We start from the raw sequence: 25,347 nt of genomic DNA on the forward strand, positions 1-25,347 counted from the left end.
CTCCGTGCTGAGAACCAATGCTACCGACGCCAGGGAGGCAGCTCCCAAACGTGGACCCTACATATCGGCTCATCAACTCATGAATCGGGGATCAATGGCTTTACATCCCGGAAGGCGTGATCAGAGATGTTATGCCTCAGAACATCCCGGCGGTGTCGACTGGGATTGAACCTAGGCCTGCTGGGGTTCAGGCTGTATATGTAGCTTCGTTTTTGGTCTCCAGGGTCGCCACGTCCATGTTCACCATCTGCAACATCTCTATTACTTACTCTGTTTCCTGACTGTTTTGAATTTGTTCGAAATTCAAATAAAATTACATTTAATTTTAATCTAGGGGCTCAAGCTACTAGAATAGCTTACCCACCTTAAGTGTGTTGATGAATCTAAGTGTCACGGTGCTCCTCTGACCGTTATTATTTAGTTCCATCAAAATTGAGTATACCAATCGATTCGTTAGATCATTATGCATCTCTGAAACAAATTTAAAAAAAAAACGTAGGGCTCATTTTCGAGTTACGCCTTTTTAAATGTGTAACTGCATAAATCTCACTAAAAACAGTAAAATGCCATCACATATGCTTATTTTGCATGCAACATGACATGAAATGTCGATTGCAGAGTGTTTATATATTAATTACATGGTTATAATTTCTAACGATTGCTAATTTTTGGAATTAAAAAGAGTTTTGTACGTTAATTTAAGGCTTAAGTTTTATTTAAATTAACTGTAAACTAATAAACCTTGATTATCTATAAACTAATAAACCTAAATATAATTAATGAATCTCAAAGTGGTTTAACACAAATGACCACTATTGTAGTCAACGACAGCACGCAGAAGTTGAGATTTGTATATCTTTGATGTTTTCGTGGTCTTGTATCTTTCCCAAGTCAATAAATAGTCGCTGTGAACAGATTTGGACGCCTGCTCGTTGTGCCAACCCAAACCTTGTCCGGTTGCGTTACAAAACTCTTTCACGTGAAACTTGGTTATATGGTGTTAGGACGATTTTGGTAGATGGAACATGTCCCAGTATTCGACAAACTTATTAATATCTTCTTCAAATCCGGGTACATGCTCGTCCTGTAAAACCGTATGTTCGCTGTTGATGTCGTACATGAGCCTTTTCGATCCATAAATCTGCCCAGTCTGGACTTTGTTTCTCCACTGCTTGAAAAACCATGTTCACGATTCCAAGTGTCACGTGAAGTGGAGGCGGAGGGCATACCAGCAAAACAGGAGTGCTGTCTTGGCCGAAAACCAGCGGTGGTTTAATTCAGCTCGCATATTTTTTACGATTTTTGGAACATGGGTCTTTATTGGAATTATCCCGAATGTTTCCAATCGTTCGGGGCACTCCACTTTGCAATGCAAGGTTTGATTTTTCTGTTACACAATATGGACAGGGGTGGGTAGATGAATGCGCCATTATTCCAATAATCTCGTTAATGATCTTTAAATCACCGGCAATAATCGATTCCAAGTGATTTAGCTTCAAAAGACCATTCCAGATTAGAAAAATATATTCATATTTTTCGGCAAGATTTGGAGCCAATGCTAAAATATGGAGGCGTTTCACGCCGCTGTCTTTAAAATAATCTGTGGAATTATTTTGGGTTTTGGATACAACAGAGAGAGTGATCTTAAAAAATCCTCCTCCACCGTCGATACCAAGCTTTATGAAAAGTTCTTCCTCACTGGCGTGTCTACTTTTCTTGATTCGTTGAAGCAACTCAGGTGTATTATTACAAAATATAGCTGGAACATCAGCGCATTGACCAAGATGAACGACTTCAGCTAGAAAAGAGCATTTTAATTTAGATTTCTTTAAAATATGTACCTTTTTGAGTTTTACCTTTGGCTACTTCTCCTAGCTCTACAATACTAAACAAATCTCCAAGCTGTGAGTTCAGTTTGGAAAGCTTTCCTTTTAGACCAGTTTCAAAGCTCACTCCACCTCGTTTTAAACCTTTCATGATGCCTGTAAATCAACTAACCAATAAGCAAATCAAAAGCTTCGGTAAATCCTAAATAAAACATTACCATTTGTACGCATGCTCAAGTTATTCCCCGTCTTCACTTTGAACATATCTTCCGTCCGCATTTATTTCCGTTCTTTCAAAGATAAAGTAGAATTAGCTTTTAGAAATACGGATGGTTTTCCTCGACGATTTGATAAGCGAATGTTTTCAGAACCTGTATGAATCAAATAAAACGTTAAAGCTACATTCTGAAAAACATCAGTTGCTTTTTTACCAGAAGTTGAGACTTTTTTGGCTAGAAACTTTGACATAGCTGCTTCTGATGCCTTTGGTGTAGAATTATTTTCTTTCAGAGTTCTTGCTAAATTTTCTGAACGCTCAGTGATAGTACAAACGTGATTCTTCCCTCGTCCGATTTCCGTTAGACAAGTATTACACATGCGTATGACCTCGCGTATGAGTTTAGTAGTGTTTAAATTGCTCGGTTTTGAATTACGTTGGTTTTCCTTTCTAAGAACTGTTCCCGGTAGATTTTTACCATACTTTAGCTGAGCAGCCTCACAAACTTCACAAGTGCACTTTGAATTTGTTCTCGTACTCTTAGAATAGTTAAACTTGTATTTATGTAGGACCACTTTTCTGCTATTTCCATTTACAGGGCTGCAATAAATCCGACACTTGGCACGTATTGAGGACGGATAATACCACTCGCGAACATCAATATCGCTTAAGTAATGATCCCTAATCACTTGCCGTATTGCACTGGAGATCGGTCTAACGTTTTTTCGATTTGAAAGCATAAAATTCACACTTTTTTTTTTGTTGATTGCGTGATTATCCATGATAAAATTTCAAGCAAAACAAAGCGCGCTGCAACTCACAAAAGGCACGTTTGTCAATAACGTTTGTCAATGCCTACTTGTGTTCACTAAAAAAAACAGCGAGTGTTGCAATTTGTGCATGTAAAATAAGAATACGTGATGGAATTTCCCTGTTTTTAGTTAGTTTTATGCAGTTACGCCTTTAAAAGGGCGTAACTCGAAAATGCGCCCTACGATTTTTTTTTTTTTTAATTTGGTTCAGAGATGCGGAATGATCTAACGAATCGATTGGTATACTCAGTTTTGGTGGAACTAATTTTTTATAATAACGGTCAGAGGAGCACCGTGAGTGTGTTTACATTGTTTTAACTTTAGTAATTCAGTATTTTAGACAGGTTTTCTATACCTGCATGTCAGTATAACAATTGACATCTTAAAACTAAAAACTAAAACTATTTTTTTTTAAGATTTAACATGATAAATATGTCAAGAATTGCTAGAAATTATTTTTTTTAACTGTAAGTCCCCTTGGCAAGTGAGGAGTCCATTAGTTTAAGCTAAAGAAAGAGGCAATCTAATTGTTTTATCAGTTTCGACCAATCAAGCGGATATATATTATAATATTTAAAGACCATGTGTCAATGGCGGCCTGGTTTCAACGAGAATTACTCATACACGATGAAATATGACCAATTGCACTCAATTTGATAGCCTTAGAGCCATATGGCGACCGTAGAACCATATTCCAGATTCCAGATATTCCGGATTATGGTTTCATATGGTCAAATTTGATATTTCCCATAACCATATCAAGCGACATATGAAATTACATCTACTCTACGAAATATTACCCTGACACTCAAAGCAACAATTAAATTTGATAGATGATAACCATATCAAGCGCCATATAAAATCTCATATTCAACGAAATATGACCAACGGCTCTCAAAACGGAATCTATAAAGCCACTTGGCCACCGTAGAACCAGTTTCGAATATTATGGATTATGGTTCCATATGGTAAAATTTGATATCACTGATAACCATATAAAGCGACATATCAAATAACATCTATTTGACGAAATTGACCAACAGCTTTGAAAACAAAAACTATAGACCCTTATAGCCACCGGTTCCAGCTAAATTTTAAAGAATTAGACATACATGTTCAACATTAGCTATGAAAAACTAATTTAAAAAAAATTTCATCAGAGCTACTTCTAAACAACATATACCAGTGTTGCCGTCACACAACAGTTTGTTTGTTACACGCTTAGCTATCATTTGAAGGGTGATCCCCCAGGTTCCCTGACAAAGTGCAATTTTGGGCCACCCTAATAACCATGTAGATAGGTTATAGATGGGGAGAGTAGTGTTCACGTTAAACAAAATATGTGGATGACATTCCATGTAGAAATAGAAAGAGTTTATGGCCAGCCCCTCAGAATATTGCAAAACTTTTAGATTTAGAAAACATTAGAAATCATGAAGTTGAAACAATTTTCTGAACATGACGATTTCTTATATTTCTAATACGATTTTGGAGATTACCAAATTTTAAAATTTTTAATGTGATCATTCGAAATATTTATTTGTCACCTAGTTTTTGTATTTGAATACCACGGTTGAGCATGCAAGTGGATACCTTGATATAAAAAATAATGCAAAAGGGTTGAAATATGACCCCCCTCTCGCCACATTTGGATCGGGTCTGACAAAAGTAAAAGTATTCATTTAATCCGGCCTAATTAAAATTGCTTTCTTTGTGCTTGATTGAAAAAAGAGTCCTTGCAATGCTGCAATATTCCAATGTTTACCTCACATAGGCAATATATAGTGTTTTAATTGTGTATGGATCCTGAAAATTATAGCAAAAATGCAAGATATTGCTAAGAATGTCATTCGACCTGTGAATATTTGTGTTGTAATGGTCTATGAAAATTAGTTTGAAGTTAAGATAATTCCTCTATCCCTCACTATTTCACATTTTCCTACATTCTGATTTCCAAATGCAATTGTAATGTTTGATGATGTTTGTTATCAGCTAAATGATATTAAGTTGGATTTTTTTTTCATTCAGGGGCCACATTGCGCATCGCGAAACGAAAAACTTTTTCATACAAGCGTTCTTACAAAAAGTCTTTCGCTTCGATATGCGCAATGTTGCCCCAGTACCAACATGATTTTTTGACACCATATAAATGTGTATTATATTCTGGAATATATTGATGCCTACTTCATTTCTTGTTTCTAAAAATGAGATTTGGGTTTTTGAGTATTTTTTGACACTGCTGACCCTGAGTGCATTGACCAAATTTTAATATTTTTTGCCAATATTACTCAACTTAGCCAACTCTTTCAACATTACACCTGTATTGAATCTATAAACAAGAAATATCAATTGCCGATGGTCCTCGGTTCATGAGTTCATGGGTCGATAGGTAGGGTCCAGGTCGGTAGCATTGGTGCTCAGCATGGAAAACAAGATCGACGAAAACAAATCAAGGAAAAAAACAGAAATATCAATTTTCACTGAAACACTTCCCATGAAGATGCTTTGTCAAAGTAAATGTACTATGAAGTATCGCAAGGGTATCCATTACGCCCATAAGTAGCAATTTGTCATTTTGTGGCCACGGGGTCCGGTTGTTATTCAATTCACCTGACTCCTTACAACTTCTGGTGAGTACAAAGATGAGACCCCCATCTCCGAGACAAGTTTTCTCCTATTACTTGCTACCGCAGCATGCAGAAGAAATGGATTCAATTACTCTCCCTTTTGCCTTATCAAAAATGTAAAGATTCATATGATTCCATAGAGCCTTTGGAAAAACTCCTGCTACTTAAGTTCAGACAGGCAACAGGTCAACGACCGCCTCGCCGTACTAATGAACTCTCTGAAACAACAGGTTTCGTCTTCAATTCAATTCAACTTTTGGCGAGAGGACCCCCAGTCAATAGCACTTCGATCACGCATTTGGCGGCACGAAATAATTTATTTCGCCATTATTCAAGCATCGGTTCTGATGCTTGTGCAAATACATATGTGCATCACTCGTAAAACACCATTCACCACTCGTCTAACAAGCACAGCAGAAACTTGATCCCACCGAACACTATGTAGGCAGACAGCACGATTTATTGCACGTGGTCAGTGAGCACAGTTCCCACCAGCCACCAGCCTGCTCATGTTCAGAGGATGCATCTTTCAAACCGGATGATGGCTTCTGCCGGTGGGGCATGCGCCATCTTTCCAAACACATTCAAACATAGTAAGGTACCATCTTGCGGCAAATGGCCTTCCACCAGTGCAGTAAATAACTTCGATGCACTCGCAAACGACGAACCCACTGCTGATGGATGGTGAAGAGCGACGGACGGCGACGTGTGAATAATCGTTAAACGATTGCATGAGAAGGTTCAATAAATCGAATCAATCGGTGCTATTCGTCAATGTTACATGACGGTGGCACCTTTTCGGTACTGAATACAGTTGTTGTATTGTGAGGGTGAGGGTGTTGGGCTTTGTAGTAATATACCAAAAACACGTAAGTTTGTCCAATCAAAAGTTGGAGAAGTTTTCATAAACATTCTATCGATTTTCTCTATCGACTTACTTCAAAGGATGGTTACTTAACCTTTGTGTGCGTGATGATGTACGCAGCTCCCAATTGAATAAGATACTGTAGAAATAAGCAAAACATTCCATTCACGCATAAAAGTTGACACAGTTTTCCAGCACCGAAGTTGCAGTAGGGTTTTTGATCTAATTTCCGTCCTACTAAGGACAACGCGCACTTTACCTCTCTTTTCTGAACGAGTTTAAACTAAAAATGGAATTTTTCTGTCAATGATGACTTCTAAATTAATTCACCTTTCCAGACGTACCGTTGGATTTGATAAAAAGCCACAAATTGTTGAGATATTGTTTAAAATCTAATACTGCTTCTTGATTCTAAATTCGTTCTACGAGTTTCAATTCCGTCCTAACGCATTGAAACGCCATTAGATTTTCTTCGTCCTACGGATAAACGTAGAAAAAGGGGATTCGCAGGGAGAGCTTCTTTTGTTTTGAGAACAATGAGCGTAAATATTCATACAATGCGCTCTAACCGGGTTTATATTGTAGCTAATGAACTAACGCATCGGAACAAACATATTATTGATTTATGCACGGTGAAATCATTGACATTATTGATCTTTTCTGATCGATAGAACGGAAATGGGCGATTACGACGAAGTAGCGCTCTACCCTACACGATTCGAAAAAGTAGTGTAAATTTCTGTTCAGTATGATGCACATAAATGGAGCGTCACATATCATATAAGTTTACATTATATATCATGTAAAGTTCTGACACATTTCATGCCATGTAGCAAATATTGTATACAAAAGCCCATTGTTGTAAACAACATTGTTTACAAGATGCTCGGTTGCGTGAAATGAAATACAAGTTTACGTGAATAAATGTTTACATCATTATTAAAATTCAGAATTTTTATCTGTATAGTTACTAGTTAGTTTTAGACTACGGCATAGTTAAAGTTAAAACGAGGGAAAAAGAAGAATCAGCTGACAAAATGCCTTGAAAATGATATCTAAATTTAATTATTTATGATTTATTGTGTTACATAATCTTAAAAATACTGTACAATATCTTTAATAATGTATTGTTTATCTTGTTTCAGGTATGTGATCTTCAAACATCTATTTCTTCAATAAATCAACATTCAACTAGTCTAAAGGGTAGGTTAACTTTTGAAAGCAATGAGCACTTTTTTTAAGTGCATACTTACCTTACCAATCAGCCTTGTTGTCCCCTGCTGTCCGAAGAAGTCGTCTCCACTCTACTCGATCCATGGCCACACTTCACCAGCCTCGTTGTCTGCGAAGGGTCCGCAGGTCGCCTTCCACTTGGTCGATCCACCTTTTTTTAGTGCAACGTCTTTCAATTTACGAGTTACGACCCACTGGCGCAGTGTCCAGAACCGGACAATACCTCAAAAATCAAGTTTGTTGTTTCATTTATTTTTTGTTCTAGTTTTACATGTACTTTAACTAAGATTTTCCCAAATGTTCAAGCCAATAGAACAAAAATCGCGAGCAGAACATTTTTTTTAAATTTTAAAGATCTACCACCGATTCTTAGTCCTGATTACTTTAAACTAGGGGATCAGGATTTTTCATTCATCAAAGAATGAATGGCCTTGTTAATAGTGATAAGTCCTCGGGTTGCATCACCTACACAGCTAAAAAAAAGTAGTGTGAATTTCCGTTACTATGATGCACATAAATGGAGCGTCATAAATCATACAAATTTACATTATAAATCGTGTAAATTTATGAGACATGTCATGCAATATTCAATATATTGTATGCAACTTTCTACCTTTGTTTGCAACATTTCTTGCAAGCTGCTAGTTTACGTGAAAAGGAAGTTTACATGCATGAATGTTTGAATGTAGGATAATCTTGAAACAAGGAAAACATGGGTTAGTCTTCATCTATGTGATTCCTAATCTTCTATTCGTTGTTCCCTAGTTTGAAGTGGTTAAGACTAGGGTTCTGATGCATGATCGTTATCAGTGTCATTGTTTAATGTTTGTGCTAAGGAATCCAATTTTAGCTGACAAAGGGCGTCCCCCCCCCCCTGCGATGGAGAATAACAACTGTGTCAAAACCGAATACTTCATCATTTCTCTGAAGGAGTGTGATTCGACATGTGCTAAACTGAGGACACTGGATATAGGGTAAATGGCTCTAATGTTGGCCTATGGATCTAAGATTGGGCCCATCGCTGAAAATCTGCTGTTTATCAATTTTATCTAGATGAACTTATTTGTCGTCCATCAAGAGTAGACCGTTTTGTTACAATGATAATTACATTTTATTCTACTTCTAAAATATATTAATATAATTATGTGATGTGATGTGAATGGAACCCTCCATCAGTGCAAGGATAACCAATGTCTGCAGATACTTTACCGGTTGCAAAGTTCTGCCTGATGGTTTGTTGCAGCAGGGTGAATCAGCTTCATTGAAGACCTTTGGAAGACAAAATGACCAGATGGCCATCTGTAATCACGTGACAAGGGACTGGCAAATCCACGAACCCTCGTCCAGTCAACAAATCCTTTGATTTTCTTAGGCTGAGAAACCAGAATTAGAATATTAGAATATTAATATTATCTATCACTACGGGTGGAGCTATATTTTTCAAAATCTGGCGAACTTAGTCAGCTACTTATGGCTGTTGTAACGGCTGGGACAAGCTCTTCTTGGATATCTATTTACGCTTCTATACAGTTGTTATCCTGCTGTTTAGTTGTGTGTGAACTTGAACGGTGCTTACTCAACCTTTACCTGATTATGCAATAATCACTACACAGCTTTCTCTTGACGCCAGGTTAAATATTGTGTACGTTTTTTGTTGGAGGTATATCATGTTTATTTTACTGTGAATCAAATTATTCGAAATTAGTTATAAGCAACACCACCGAATTATTTACACTGTACCGGAACCTGGAATCGAACTCGAGACGACCACATTGGCGAACCTTGATACTACCAACTTCGCTACGCCAACACTTTGAACTGACGTAAACAAATTTACCTACATGCCCTTCTACATCAAGGTCGCTGAGTAGTGGCTTTATTATAATAGTGCACATGAATCATTTTTCTCGACTACCCAACTAACAATTTTCACAATGCAAACGCTTTTCCCATTTCATTTATACAGTCTCAAGCTGTATTCAAACGTTATATGATATGAGGAAACCTTTACTTAACCTATTTACAAGCAAATCTGGCGAACTTAGTCAGCTACTTATGACTGTTGGGACGGTTGGGACAAGCTCTAATTGCATATCCATTACCGCTTCTATACAGCTGTTATCCTGCTGTTTAGTTGTGTGTGAACTTCCGCACATTTCTATCAATCAGAGCTTCTTAAAGGTTTCAACATTTTTTGATACATTTACAAGCTAAAATATGTAATCTAGTAATCCAGATGGGCATCCGAAAATACTTTTATGCCTTTTGGTGCGCAACTTTCATATGATGAGCATACGAAGATCGATATTTCGATCATTTTTACGAATTGAACACTTTTATGGATGTTCCGGATCTCCCAGAGGACAGTTTTGTGACCATCAGTGTGCCCATGCTGGTCCCTGATTCAAATTCATGCATGTAGCATCACAACAAGTGATTTAAAAAAAAAAATCGCCGGGCTATTTGGATCTTCCGGAGGACCGTTTCTTGAGTATCTGGGTCTGTAGTTGTATCTTAACCTTCAATCTTCAGTCTTCGTGATTAGGTATATCAATCTGTTATCACTTTCAGTTCGAAGCTCAACGATAAGTTTAGCAACCATCGGTGCGAAAGCTGAAAACGTAAATTCACAATCGTGATAGCAACGACCGGTGCGTAAACAAGTTGCTAACCAAAATAGCAATGGCTATAGTTGTCAAACTAGCAACCCGAATTGCAACGCGGGTGCTCTTAATACGACCCATCAAGCGGCGCTCATCGGTCTCATCCACTGTTTTGGCGATTTTATCCCACCAATTTTTCATCTGAGCTGCAATTATATGACTGTACCTTTTACCTACAGTTTCCTCCAGTAGTTTTCAATGGGCCTGAACTGGGAACAATTGGGCGGATTGTGGGTTTGCTAAACAAATTAGACTGCGTTGTCATTGTATTATTGTTGTACTTCTCGGATGTAGTGACAACTCGCTAGATCCGGCCAAAATTGTACCTGACCATCATGTGACTGGATGAAGGGCAGAATTCGCTTCTGGAGACATTCGGTTTTGTAAACCTCCGAGTTCATCATCTTCTGAGTGACGAAAACCTTTGTCTTCTGGCCGCAGTCGCAAATTACCTGCCAGATCATATATTTGCGTGCGAATTCTTCCGCAAAAACAAATTTGAATCTGGACACCTCCTTGAGCCTTTGTCTTGTAAAATGTTGTTCTTGGAAGTGGCATTTACATAGGTTTAATCATCCATAAGTATACACCGACCGGACTTGGTCAGCAAGTTGTCATACAGCTTTCGAGCACGGTTTCTAGCTACGGTATTCTGCTTGAGTGATCGATTTGGTTGCCTACTGGCGCGGTATGCCTGTAAGCCTTCGCGGTAGCGAATTCGATGCACTGTACTTCGGGCGGCGTCATACTTTTTACTCCATTCGCGATCGGACATACCTGGGTTGCTTCTGATGGATCTCACGACCTTTCCATGGAGCTGACGGTTGACAGTTCCACTCCGGTGTTCCTAAATAAAAATCAACACTTTAGCCAGCTTTGACTCGGACCACGATGGATTTTCCAAGTGACTGGCACGATTTTTTTTCCACGCTCCTCTTACATGGTGTCTGTCTCCAAAACAAGAGCGTTTTGTGAAATGGAAAAATACACTGATATTGTTATTGTCGTTGTCAACAAATAGACATCAAAAGCTTCCGAAAACGTCCACTAGGAGTACTGTAATAAGCAGAAGAGTTGGATCCATTACTAAGTGGACCATGGTTTAGTAATCTAAATGTGCGACAAAAAATCCCTTATGTATTTTGGAGCAGCCTGGACTAGAGGAGCATATGTAGATCGTAATATCTGCACCCAAAAATCATTGAGCGGAGTAACCATGAGTAAACACCATGACAGACCTATTTTCTGCTAAATTTCTAACGAAATTACATGGATTAAAAATAATAAATCCATAGAGCCGTCAAAAGAAACATGTTATGTCCTCAGCTGCAATTATAACAAGAAATATGGACGAGAATGCTCAAAAATATACTTTTCGTAATTAGGTAAATCTTTATCACTCACAAAAAATGAATGAAGTTTTGAAGCTGGTTTAGATGAGAGTAAATTATTGCAGCCATGTCAAAAATAATGTTGTCAATAATGACAAAACTCAGCACTGGCTGTGGCACCACATACTGGCCTGTATGATGTGGTTTACGGGTGCACGACGTTAGGCATACGGTCGTTAGGCATACGGACGTTAGGCATACGTACGTTAGGCATACGGACGTTAGGCATAATGTACGATAGGCATAATGGACGTTGGGCATAAAGGACGTTAGGCATAATGGACGTTAGGCATAATCTACCGGATGAATTCCAGAAGGATGATAATGGAGACCGTCTATTGATTGCTGACTTCGGTGACAATAATGAAAGAGCCTTAATTTTTGGAACTCATTAACGACGTCTTGGACAGGCAAAGTATTGGGTTACAGATGGTACGTTTGCCACAGTTCCTTGTTTGTTTCGGCAACTCGTCACTGTTCATGGAAGTATCGCTCCCTCACATCAGCAGACGGCTCCGCTAGTTTTCATTCTGATGACAACAAAAACAGAATCGTTGTATCGAAAAGCATGGCAGGAAATCCTGGAAGCAGCAGGTATGTTTTTTTTTTTTTGTTATTGAATGAAAAACCACAGAATTAATCATTCTTCATTTCATGAGCTGTTCTTTTGCATCATATTTTATTCAACCTTGGCTGTTTTTTTGTTATTGAATGAAAAATCACAGAATTCACCATTCTTTATTTCATAAGCTGTTCTTTGAGGAAAACCTTTTCTTCTTTGACTTTTGTAATAAGTGTGTAAGAATATATTACAACAAATGTGTGATTTTTTTTATTTCTAGATGCGATTGATTTCAAGATATAGTTCAAAACTAAGCTGAGTTTTCATTGTAAGATTACTTAACCACTATCGCTACTAATCATGGATCTAAGTAGATATGTAGATACGTCACTTATGATATGATAAATAATGGATTCCAAACTGTGCTTATTAAATAAACTATGTTTGTTTAACTTGTATCATTTTTTATTCAACGCTAAGCCTAATTTAAGCATTTTTTACATGTTTACAGGTTGAACAGGTTTCTAGAGTTGCACAGCAGCAAGGTATTTTATGCCTAACGTCCATTGTGCCTAATGACTTTATGCCTAACGTCCGTATGCCTAACGTATTTATGCCTAATGGGGTACACTCGTGGCATACAGAATAATGTCCCATATTTAAAAAAAAACATGATTTTCTACCCCGAAAATTCCTCGACCAGATGAAGAATCAGACCCACCACCTTCAATATGACTTACATCATGACTTGTTGCTTTTTTCTCATGGCTGATTGGGCTCTCCACGTACCATAAATAACGTAGACAGGTTTTGAGGTACGTTAATTCACCCCTACTTCAACTGCGTAGACAATCGTTCATAAATATTTTTAAATGTTAGAGGAGAATATAGCTGTAGTATAAATTCTTCACCAAGCGTTGCAAAATTAGAATTGATTTCTTTAGATATGGAAAATTTTAAATCCTTGGGGTATGTTGTACCTCTTTGATGCCAAGTCCCAAGACTAAGTAAATCCGAATTTTACCACTTGCTACAAAAACAATCATTGTTATTCCACAGCAAGACATTCCGCTGAGTCAGCTGTTGTTTCCAAAAAACAAGGCAGCACCTTACTGACAGCCATCAACAACTTGTTTCTCGATTGAATATGCATCCGTTTTCTTTGTCCTTCTCAAAAATTTCTCCTCCAGCCTCTAGTCCAATAAACCAGTCTTCTCATTAGCATATACACCGCGTTCGCTGGTAGGCCGTTCAAATGTGTGACAGTCATCTTTCTTTATCCACCAGTCCTCACTTTTGAAATCGCCAAAACGAAAAAAAAAAGCTAACCAATATCACTTCCGCTATCTCACGGCACCGGATCGGCAGAAAGTTCAAAGGCACGATCAACCACACTCGATCTGCGCGTGTCCGTTATTGGATGACACAAATTTTTGTTGATTGTCACCAACCAACTTGCAGCCCAGTAGTATTGAGTGGCCACACCGAAAAAACTTTAAACCGTCCCAATGCCAACGGCGTCGTCGTCTTCATGGAACCCTATCAGCATAAATTTTGCGGTTGGTTTGACTCACATGTCCCCAAGAAGCAGCCGGCTCGTAAATGGCCACACCAATGCCGTGGGCAGATGAAGACGGTGAGTGTCTCCGAGAAGAGGCCCGAAGAAGTCGCACACGAGACGTAGACAGTGAGAAATGCGAAGAAAGTGAAATTGCGCACCGTGGATTGGAAGTATGCTTGGAATTTCAAGCGGCTCTTCAAGCCACGTTAATAACTTGTTTGTTGGTTGGCTTGTTTGTTTGTGGTCAATCGAGCGTGGCCAGTCGCACAAGTGTACCTTTTAATGTAGCCACATAATAATAGCATTTATTGCCGAGTAGCAGCAGAGATGCGAGCACGTGATGCACGCTAATGTTCATGGCTTATGGGCTTGTGGTGTGGTGCGGCATGTTTCCGATCGTTCACCAGTTGCGCATTTGATGGTGATTGGCCCCGCGGAGGTGGTGCAGCCGGCCTTCGATCTCCCGGAGGTCGTTGATTGTGAATGTCATGGTAGCGGTTTTGTGGGTCTGCCTACTACTCGTGTAGGCCAATGCATTGTTTACAATCAATGAGGGGTGTTTATGATACGGAGCTAATGGTGTTATGATCTTTCAACAAGGACGGATGAAGGCATGCGCATGGCAATGTGTTTCCGACTGTCATTGGTTCATGTAGGTTTTTATAAAGGCTTTCTTTGCATGCGCAGTTCTCAGTATACTACACTTCATAACGGTGTTGAATTTTTTAATCATATGCTTATCCGCCGGCATACAATTCGAAAGTTCACCTGATCCTGTAATTTTGTATTAGGTGAACATGGCATACAACACAGTAAGCATGCGTGTGTTATAATTGTAGGGGTTGTAACATCCAAAATCAGCGATGAACTATATTTAAACATACCGCTCCATTGCACACTGGACCAGGAATGAAATCTATCAGGAAAAAATAATAACGCCCTGGGATTGCATCCAATTGAATTGACGTCTTTGGCAAAGTTTCTTGGCTTAGTTAGGACTATAATTTGTTGGATTCAAATGTATTGAGGTACCCAACAACGTTGTCAAGTTTGAACGAATTTGGTTATGCTCTGGATTTAAGGAACATTTTGAATTTTGTATGGGAAAGTTCTATTCTCAATATATTTACGTCCGAGATTTAGTGTAATATGAGCAATTTTTTGATTTTTGGTAAGCAAATTAATAGGATCGTTCCATTTTCCATGCGTTTTCCTATACAAACTTCAAAATTCTCCCGCAAAGTTAAGAGGGAGCAAATTCGTACAAGATTGCACATTGTTAAGGACCTCAATACGCATTGAAAGAGCAGTGAGGCACAAGGAGTTGTATAGCTGACCCACCCTACTGCACATCTTCAATTAATTGATGTATACGAAGTTTTGTAGAATTTCTCTTAAATTCAGCCCCTTTTTAGTATTATATTATGAAAATTCGTTCAAAAGAGTACTTTTATCATTTTCGTCGATCGGTACTGATCTCTTCGAAAGCAATACTATTATTTTTAAGAGTACTGAAATACAAAAACAAAAAATTGATGATTTCCTGAATGATTTTTTTAACAATGCACAAGTGTATGCAGAATGTCATAATTTGTTCAAATATACTATAATTTCTTGAAATATCTCAGAGGTATATTGCGGTATATTTGAGATATTTGGATTTGAATCAAACAACATATTTTATTTTAACACATAAAAACACAACACAACACATTCTATTATGTTTTTAAGGGTGGGTTAAGTTTGGGTTAAGATCACAACTCCCTCTACCCAATGCCTTTTCGATCTGTGTTGAGGTCCCCAACAACTGTGCCAAAATTGAACGAATTTGTTTATGATCTGGATTTGCGGGTGAATTTTGAAGTTTATATAGAAAACCGGAACCAAACTATAAGATTAGATTAGATTTTTGTATTAAAGAGACTTTCGGACAGGAACAAAACTATTAATTTTCTGTCAAAAAAATCAAATATTGTTCAATTTTGACTAAAACTGAGACTAACGTTGGGAAAACTATGAAGAACAATTTTGTCCAAGATCGCAAATCGATTCGACTTGTGTGGAAAATCTTCAATTTCAATTTAAATGACAAATTTCGTCGAAATTGAGCAAATTTTGAATTTTGAAAATCAACTGGATAGTTTTGCTGTATTTGTTACAATACAATATAATGTTTGATTCAAATCCAAATATTTCAAATAGACCTACCTTCGAGATAATTTGAGGGATTATAACCTAGTTGATGCGCTTGCGCATTCTTGAGAAAAATTCTTTCGGCAAATTATGTATTGTTTCCAATTTCATGTGATATTTGTTTTTCAGTAGGGTAAGTGAGCCATTTTTGGCCCTAGGGCTTGATTCAAATTTGAAATAAATATGCATGGTTTCATTCGCGGAGACACATAGCAAGATGGGTATTCTAACGTTGTATTAAAATAAATTTGATAAATAATGAAAAATATTGAAACTTAAGATAGGGCCAAAAACTAGCTCACTTACCCTTTTCTAAAAATAATAGTATTGCTTTGGAAAGATCGAATTGATCAGAACCGATCGACGAAAAATTATTCATTCGCACGAATTTTCAAAATATCATACTAAAATCCTGAAATACAGACAAATTTAATTATACGTATATCTCAGTTAATTAAAGATTTACAGTTATCATATCTTCGGTAATTTTAATAAAATATCACGTTCTGCAGCTTTGCCGGAAACAGCAGCTTATGAAATAAAAAAAATCGTATCTCTGCGCCACCTTTGCGGCTTAAACTTGAATTATGTATATCCAACCAATTGTAGTCCTAACTAAGCCAAAAATCTTTGCTCTAAACGGCAACTCAATTGGATGCAATCCCAGAGCGTTGTTAAATTTGTCCTGCTAGATTTCATTCGTCGCCCACTGTGCATTCAGGAAAACAGATTATACTTAATAACTGGGTCTTATAGTGTTATAAAGCAGAATGCTTCTGATACAACGGCGCTAGTGGTGTAGTGGTTAGCGTGATAACCTCTCACTCCAGCAGGCCTGGGTTCAATCCCAGTCGGTGCCACCGGGATGTTCTGAGGCATAACACCCAAGTAACACAATTTGTCATAAACGGGTTTACATAACCTATTTATGACAATATTAGCGGTAAACGTTTACGTCTAGTCACTTATATACAACTTATTTATACCGAAAAAAGCGCAAGAGGTTTGATCTATATATAAAGGCCGGCGCACAATAGATACGTTTTCAGGTTTTTTGACAGTTAGCCCATGCATTATCTGTCAAAAAACCCGAAAACGTATCTATTGTGCGCCGGCCTTAACATATGCTTGACTTGCGCAACTTATTTATGGTTATAGCGTAACCTACTGTATTGGACATGTTGTAAATTAATTTCATCCTTCCTCCGAATGGCATTTGTTTATCATCAATTTACACAACTTATTCTTCTGAGGAATTTTATCGTGCGAATAAAGTGCCTAGACTGAGATTCCGTACTGCAATCATTTATGCGGTTGCAAATTTATGGTAAATCTATACATTCTAAAGGGTGATACGGTCAAAATTTGGTCAAGGGAAAACGCGTGTAAATCGGTGAAATCGTTTATTTAAAAAATCAAATTAAATTTCTTTTTCAAGTTCAATTAGTATAAAATTCAGGAAAAATATTCAGTTAGGCTTCCGCTTTTCCAAATCCGAATTGCCGGGCCTTACGCTTGACCCCTGCCATCAGATTTTGTACAGCCACCTTGTCCACCTTCTTCGCCGCAGAAAGCCAGTTTGCCTTGAACTGCTGCTCGCCCTTAGCAGTTTTTTTGGTCTTCTTTAGGTTCCGCTTGACAATAGCCCAGTATTTCTCAATTGGGCGGAGCTCTGGCGTGTTGGGAGGGTTCTTGTCCTTGGGAACCACCTGCACGTTGTTGGCGGCGTACCACTCCATGGCCTTTTTTACCGTAATGGCAAGATGCCAAATCCGGCCAAAACAGTACGGAACAACCGTGTTTCTTCAGGAAAGGCAGCAGACGTTTATTCAAACACTCTTTCACGTAAATTTCTTGGTTGACAGTCCCGGAAGCTATGAAAATGCTGCTTTTCAAGCCACGGGTACAGATGGCTTGCCAAACCAGATATTTCTTTGCGAACTTTGACAGTTTCATGTGCTTGAAAACATCTGCTACCTTTCCCCTTCCTTTTGCCGTATAAAACTCCTGTCCCGGAAGCTGCTTGTAGTCGGCTTTGACGTAGGTTTCGTCATCCATTACCACGCAGTCAAACTTCGTCAGCATCGTCGTGTACAGCCTCCGGGATCGCGCTTTGGCCGTCGTATTTTGTTTATCATCGCGATTTGGAGTCACTACCTTCTTGTAAGTCGATAGTCCGGCTCGTTTTTTGGCTCGATGCCCGGTTGTAGACGATACACCCAGCTTATTTGCGGCATCTCGGAGAGAGAGGTTAGGGTTTCGCTTGAAACTACCGGCAACTCTCTTCGTCGTCTCAGCGGCTTCCGGTTTTCGATTTTCCCCCGATCCAGACTTCCTGGCTCTCGACAAACGTTCCCCAAACACTTTAATTACATTTGTAACGGTTGATTTGGCAACTTTTAGCGATTTTGCCAACTTTGCGTGCGAGTAGCTCGGATTTTCGCGATGCGCGAGCAAAATTTTGATACGCTGCTCTTCTTGCTTGGACGGCATTTTGACAACTGAAGAGTGAATTCCAAAATCAAAATGGGAGCAACATTCTACACACACACACCTTCAAAATGAGGGGTGTTCAGGTTTTTTAAATGCAAAATTGAAAGAAATACGTCAAGTTGATATTGACCAAATTTTGACCGTATCACCCTTTACTTCTAAAAAACTCATTGGCTCTAAGAAAAAGCTTAATATAAAAAATTGAATTGCATAAAAAATTCTGGATAAAATTCCCCAACTATGCAAAAAACGAAAACAAATAGAATATCAACTTTCTTTTTAAATTACATTACTTTTCTCTTTTAGAAAACGTACATGTGATGTTGAAAGCAAAAATCAAATGTTTTTTTCATTCTATACATTGCTTCGTTGGTCAGCCATATTGGGGTGCAGTTTGTAGAATGCATTGAAAAATTTCATAATTGTTATCAAACATGTTTATAACACGAAAAACAAGAATATTACTTGTATCGTATATTGAAGTTATAATTAGGTATGGCAACTCTCAATTGACTATTTATAACACTTTTATAACTAATTGTTTTTGATGAAAACTTGCTAGCCTTATATACAACATGTTTTTATATGTAATTTTTGGAAGCATGAGTTCAACTGAAATACAACTTATTAATAACATGTTATCAATAAGTTATATCTCAGATGTATTCATGTTTCTAATAATGACATATGAAAACATGTTGTACATAAAGCTAGCCAGTTTTCGCCAAATACAATCAGTTATAAATGTGTTATAGACTGGTAATTGAGAAATGCAATATCGAATTATAACTTCAAGATAACAAGTGCTTGTCAGAAAGGTTGAATACTTCACAAACAACAATACAACGCGTCTAAAAAAGGATGTTTTAAAAGCAATTATATTATTATTCTCGTATTCTCGTCAAGCTAAGCAGCGACCACCCTTCCATTAGCATTTTCTTATCGTCACGCACACATATGTCGTGTTTGTATGTTTACGTTTATCTGTTGCTTGTTTCTGCTTTTTGTAGTAAATATATTTCATTTTAAGAAACATCCGGCATAACAGGATTGGTCTGCCGTAAAAACGTGATCAAATTGAAGCTGAAAGACGAAGGAACATCTATGGTTGAACCCCTTGGTAAACTGGCAAGTGTATGAACACGATAATCCTCTCACGACTGAGCAACACCTCAACATGCGAGTACTGCATTCGTCCTCTTTTCGTGGAAGGCCATCGGTCATGTTTGCATTCGTCGCCTTGTTGATGCTTTTCTTATTTCTACCGGGTGTTCTATTTGGGGCAGGAATTCATCCGGTACCCCTCCGTCTAACATTAGAAACTGGACCATAACAACTCTATATGCCGAAGGAGCTGGGGATTGAACCCATGATGTTCAGCTCAGTAAGCTAACATGGTTGCCACTAGGCCACCGAGCTGCTTATTATCTATACATATTCGACCTGTTCATTTTAACAGTAATATTCGGAATGTAACGGGTCAACCGAGATTACTGTTTGTCATGTAAATTTGAAGTTCTGTGCAAATTTTCAGCAAAATCGGTGATGATTTAGAGGTGCTTTAAGTTAATTTTATGTTTTTAAGGTAACTTACGGCTTATAATATTTGTTTCTCAAGACTGAAACAACGAAAACTGCTGTAACAACTTTCATGGCAAAGCTTAATGTGTTATCTACCTATGGCTTAATGTGTTATCTACCTATGGCTTAATGTGTTATGGCTGTGATATCGACATGTTTATAAATCAATGCATTAGTCAGATCATCGGAACTCAATTTAATCCTTCTTGAAGCAAACCAAGGTCGTAGATTTAATTAAGCCATACAATAAATTAGTGTATTCATGGTAACTTGTTGTCTGGAGCTTATAAGTATAGCTATAATGTGACCAGAAAATCTATAAAAATCGAAATGCTTAATTTTATATTATGTGCGCCTGTGTCGTGCACAGGTTGCACATGTGAACGCGACACCACTGCAAATGAGAGAAGTGTATGAAGCTCATCTTGAGTGAATTCTCTTGCAGTCGAATAATACGTTGCTCTGAATACGGTTATATAAACGTACCTATCACTTGTGCTATTTTTAGCAAAACATTTGTGGTAGGTATTTATTACCCAAGTCGCGGAAGTGCTGAACCAAAGTTTTATAAGTCATTAAACAATAGCCTTTGGCGTTCTAAAACGGATTTACAATAATTGAATACTATAAATGCTTAACAAACATATTTGGAATCATTGTTCGTTATGAAGCTGTTAACCTGCCTGTCAAAGAGTTTTGTTTTTATTAGTGTTTTCTTGGTTCGCTGAATCTTGTTGTTTATACTTTTTGCTATAAAATTTATCGTGGTTCATGTGAAGCATATAGTTAAACCAAACGCCAACAATAATTCAAAAGTGCTCCCATGCCGTTTTTAAAGCTTTTAACCAAATGGCAATACAACAACATTACTTTTCAACTCTAGTATCTATTATTTAACGTTTGATCAACTTAGGCGTTTCATAAGTGCTCTCAATTGTTTGTTCGAAACCCGTATAACACGCTTATTAAGCAAAAAAAGCTACATGACTAGAATGCTCTAATAAGAGTTGCTTAGATAACTGGTATTGTTTCAGTCATTCAAAACTGCTCTTTGCAGTTTTTAAAGCTTTTAACCAAATGGCAACTAAACTACATTCTTGTTCATCTCTGGAAGCTATGATTCAACGTTTCATCAACTCATGTGTTTTATAAGTGCTCTTTATTGCTTGTTGGGAACCTCCTAGGAACGAATCAACCATGATTTCCAATCAGTATCGAGCACGCGTCCTATTACACCAAAAATATAGCTCATCTAATAAACCCCGCTTGAACTGTGCAGGTTTCCACTAACGTACTGTAAAAACATGACCCATGATTACATCAGTGGAATCCATCACCCTCTGTGTCTGAAGTCTCTATAACTATACATTAGTCCGATCTCGATCGCATAACAATCTCAAGTCCTGTGGATTTCCCATATACATGGGACTGTTCTACGAATAGTGGCAGTATAGTTGTGTGGTTTCCATACCATAGAGACCAGTTCCAGGGCAAATAGGATAAAAATATATAAATTTAAGACTTGACCTTCTCCAATTTACATGAAATGTTCACATTTATGCAAAAATTCTTCTATTTTTGATCTTGCATTTTTTTAAAGGGATCTTTGACATTTTTTATAAATGCATGATCCAAAATGGCCACTATAATCGAAATGACGTCTGAGACAAAGTTGTTTAGAAAAATAAAGTAATACAGGGAAAAGTATAAACTTATTTTTTTAGAAATGTTGAGTTGAAACTCAAAAAATATTAAAAACTAAAATATCTCAAAATGTATATCTTTCAATATTTAGAATGTATTTGTTAAGTAAGCTCATAAAAAATGCAAACTTTAGGATTCTTTAAAACCATGAACACTTGAAAATTGACAAAAATCGTCAAACATCAACTTTTGGTCATATTTCTTAAGGGGGGAAGTACAATTAGAAGGCCTAAAATGAGGCCTATCTTTGAGAGTGGATTGCGAGTAGGGAAATAAATGAATGTTAGCGATTCTTTATGTATGTTATTAAGGATTTAATGAAGATTAATTATCAGTGACATTTTTTTTAAAATTTTGCAATTTAGCCCAATTATTATAAATAATGTGAAGTCAATTTTTTAAAGCAGCACTTCGCGCCGTGCAGTCCCTACGTCCATGATCACGTCTGAAACAAAAAAAAAAACAGGACATTAAATTTGAAGGTACAGCGCACAACATGAATTATTTAATTCGTATGTAAAAATAATGTTTTTTTCACAAAAAAATTTGAAGTTGAAAAAAAAATTTGAAAAACCCTATTTTTTTCGACTTTGTTTATAAAAAAAAACATGTTATAACAAACAAATCTAAAAAATCTTTCTATTCATGTTGTGGAGAATTTAATTATGAACATAAAACAGAAAACCGGAATCGATTTGAATGAAAACTCTGACCTGTACATTGCACGGCGATTTTGAAAACACTACTTTTCAGTAGAAGCATTTAAAGTTCAACTTTGACATGTTCAGCCATTTGACATGCACTCACTGAATTGCGTATAACTTTTTAAATAAGTTCCGGACGGCTTTATGCTTTTAAAGGCTCATTCCCAGATACATATAGAGTAAATTAAGCCAACAAAATTTTTTTCGAAAAAAAAAATTCTAATTGTACTTCCCCCCTTAACTTCTTTAACACATTTTCCTCTACAACTCTGTATTAGACGTCATTTCGATCAGATGTGACGCTTTCGTGCTATAATTTATTGAAAAAATACAAAGACGCCATTTTGAACAAAATAAACATTACCAAAATAACCGAATTTCTGCAAAAATGTGAATGATTGCCCATAACACACAATTATGCAAACTTTTATGCAAATCGGAGAAGGTCGAGTTTTTTCCGAATCGACATTTTGCTGCTCTAGAGTCATCTGCCATGGCGTGATGATTTAAACCTGCCACCGTATGAACAAAGCTGTATGATGTTAGGATCTTTGGAGTTAAGAACAGGTCAAAATTCTAAAGTGATAATAAGAAGAAGACATCAAATCATGCTGGAGGAAACGAGTTCAATTCTCAGTCCAGTCGAGGAAGTTTTCGAATGCATTTGTTTTACTTTCCTTGAAAAAGAGAACGATTGTACTTGCCGTACAACATATTTATTTAGCAAGCTCTCAATTAACAACTTTGGAAGTGCTGCAACTTTGCTAGCATATATAAAATTCCAGCTGAGATGTAACAGCGAAGATGAGAAAGGTTTACCACTTCTTCGTGACGTCATATTTCGAAAATGACCAATGTGTTCAAAACCTAGCTGATACCATTTCTTGCGGCACCTAGTTACTCAAATTTCACGCGAAAGTCACACCTGGACCAAATGTTGACACTCTCGTTGCTTTATTGATACGGAAACAACCATGACGTGTAGTGAAAGTATTTCGCACATACTGTTAATTAGAAGACCCCGGGCGGTCGATCGTTTTATTTTCTCACCTATATTTCGCGTCTCCAAAGTCACTTCTATCACCAACTGTGCGCCTCTATCGAAAAATAAAAACCATTGCTCAACGTGCGACCGCCATAGGCACATTGGTCGACGAATAAATTGGCAATCATTTTTATCTTTCATTCCGCATGATAATTTTTGCATGTGACTACAAATTGGATCTTCAAGCCAAAGCCCTAGGGCAATCATCAATCATGAATTCACTCGTCACCGCCACCAGCGCCCGGAGGAAATCGGAAGTGCTAATCGTATTGCGTAGTGCTTTCTCACGCGAAACTGTTCGTTGATTAATTCTCTGCCTCTCTGACTCAACAGCAGATTTGATTGATATCAAACCATACATTATGGACGTTCATATGTTAATATGTATGGGGCATCAATGCAACGATCCTTATCGGTTGTCTACCATCTAACAAATCTGAGTTCTTTCCGCTTTCGTAACTTTCAATGGTTATAACTTTTTCCCAAGTAACTGACCATTACGACTCATTCGTTCTACCGCTGAGAACGCCTCGATCTGCATTAGTTCGCCAACATCACCTCTCTTTCGTAACGAAAACAATTTATTTCCACAAAGATAATCTTGCGGCAGTTATGAAAACCAACCTCTCATTACCGCAGTTCGTATTATCAAGCGCGTAATAAGGTATTATCAGAAGCAAAAAATAAGAATGGGAAAGGGAAGCCGAAGCGTTGCGAAGGTTGTTTGTATGAAGAAAGCGTTACACTAACGCCTAAAAGGTAGAGCGCTGCGGTAAAGGAATGGAGGCCAGCAAAACTCCCACAGTTCATGTTCCAAACCGGGTTGAACAAAACGTGAAAACCGTGCATCGATCGTCACATGCTACTGCGGGGAGCCTGCTCGGGTGGTTTTCGTAGAAACCGAAGAAACACTGGATGCGGATAACTAATTTATGTGAGATTCATGGGTTCCATTTGCGGGTCGGCGGACTGATCGTTGAAAATCAAATAAAAATGTATCAGCAATGAACAATAATTTTGATCATGATGCATCGGGTGTGCCAGAAAACAAAGACTTTATAAAAAAAAACAAATACAGGGTGAGCCAGAACAATTGTCAGTTATTAACACCCGTGATTAATTCCTACACGGAACCGAAAAATTACCCAAAATTAAGTTCTTTTCCCTCATGTCCCATGTTCCATTCAATAAGCTAATTTTCAGTAAACCGCTTAAAGTATAGTTGAAGATGCTAATGCTAATGCCAGTGGTGGCGGGGGGGGGGGACACCCCTCACCATCCCTCTCCAAAGAGGGAGTTTGGTAAAGAGAGATGAAAAAATCGATTTGTACCTTCCTTAAAAGTTGTCCTAGCTCGCTATTCTAATATCTATATGCAATCTTCACACTGCCGTACTCTAACGGAACTATCAACTCTATGCTTTCATCTACTCCATCTATCGTATAAAAAATTACCACTACAGTCTGTTATTTGAAATAAGCATCTTCAACAATGTAAATCGTTGACTTCACGTAGAAGTAATACTAAAACATATAGTCAAAGCGCTTAAAGTAGTTTACATTTGACGACGGCAAAAATAATTACTTACTCGTGAGTAATTTCTACCCAAAACTAAGTTCAATTTACTCAAATTTGAGAACATATCATATACTCACTAGGAGCTTATTGAAAGATAGTCGTGAGAAAATCGAATATCTCATTCCGTTTTTGACAACAACAAAAAGTGAAAGTGGGATGCAAAACTCAAAATTTCCCAAAATTAAGTAAAAATAACTTAAATTTAGGGTATTTTTTCTCTGTGTAATGGATAATATGAATACATGTTCAAGTAAGCATTGGGCGATTTTGAATCGAATTACAAAAAATCGAT

At 37.5% G+C, this 25,347-nt stretch overlaps 1 protein-coding gene and 1 pseudogene across 1 annotated transcript in view; one reads left to right on the top strand and one right to left on the bottom strand.

Moving 5' to 3' along the window:
- Nucleotides 1–25,347, top strand: part of LOC135714971 (uncharacterized) — a 236,930-nt gene that overhangs the window by 116,389 nt on the left and 95,194 nt on the right. The window lies entirely within an intron of this gene.
- On the bottom strand, nucleotides 797–14,247 carry LOC135714970 (uncharacterized; annotated as a pseudogene).

Source organism: Ochlerotatus camptorhynchus, unplaced genomic scaffold (genome assembly GCF_037179485.1).
Source record: "Ochlerotatus camptorhynchus isolate MF236.1 unplaced genomic scaffold, CSIRO-AGI_Acam_v1.1 ptg000768l, whole genome shotgun sequence".
Taxonomy (NCBI): domain Eukaryota; kingdom Metazoa; phylum Arthropoda; class Insecta; order Diptera; family Culicidae; genus Ochlerotatus; species Ochlerotatus camptorhynchus.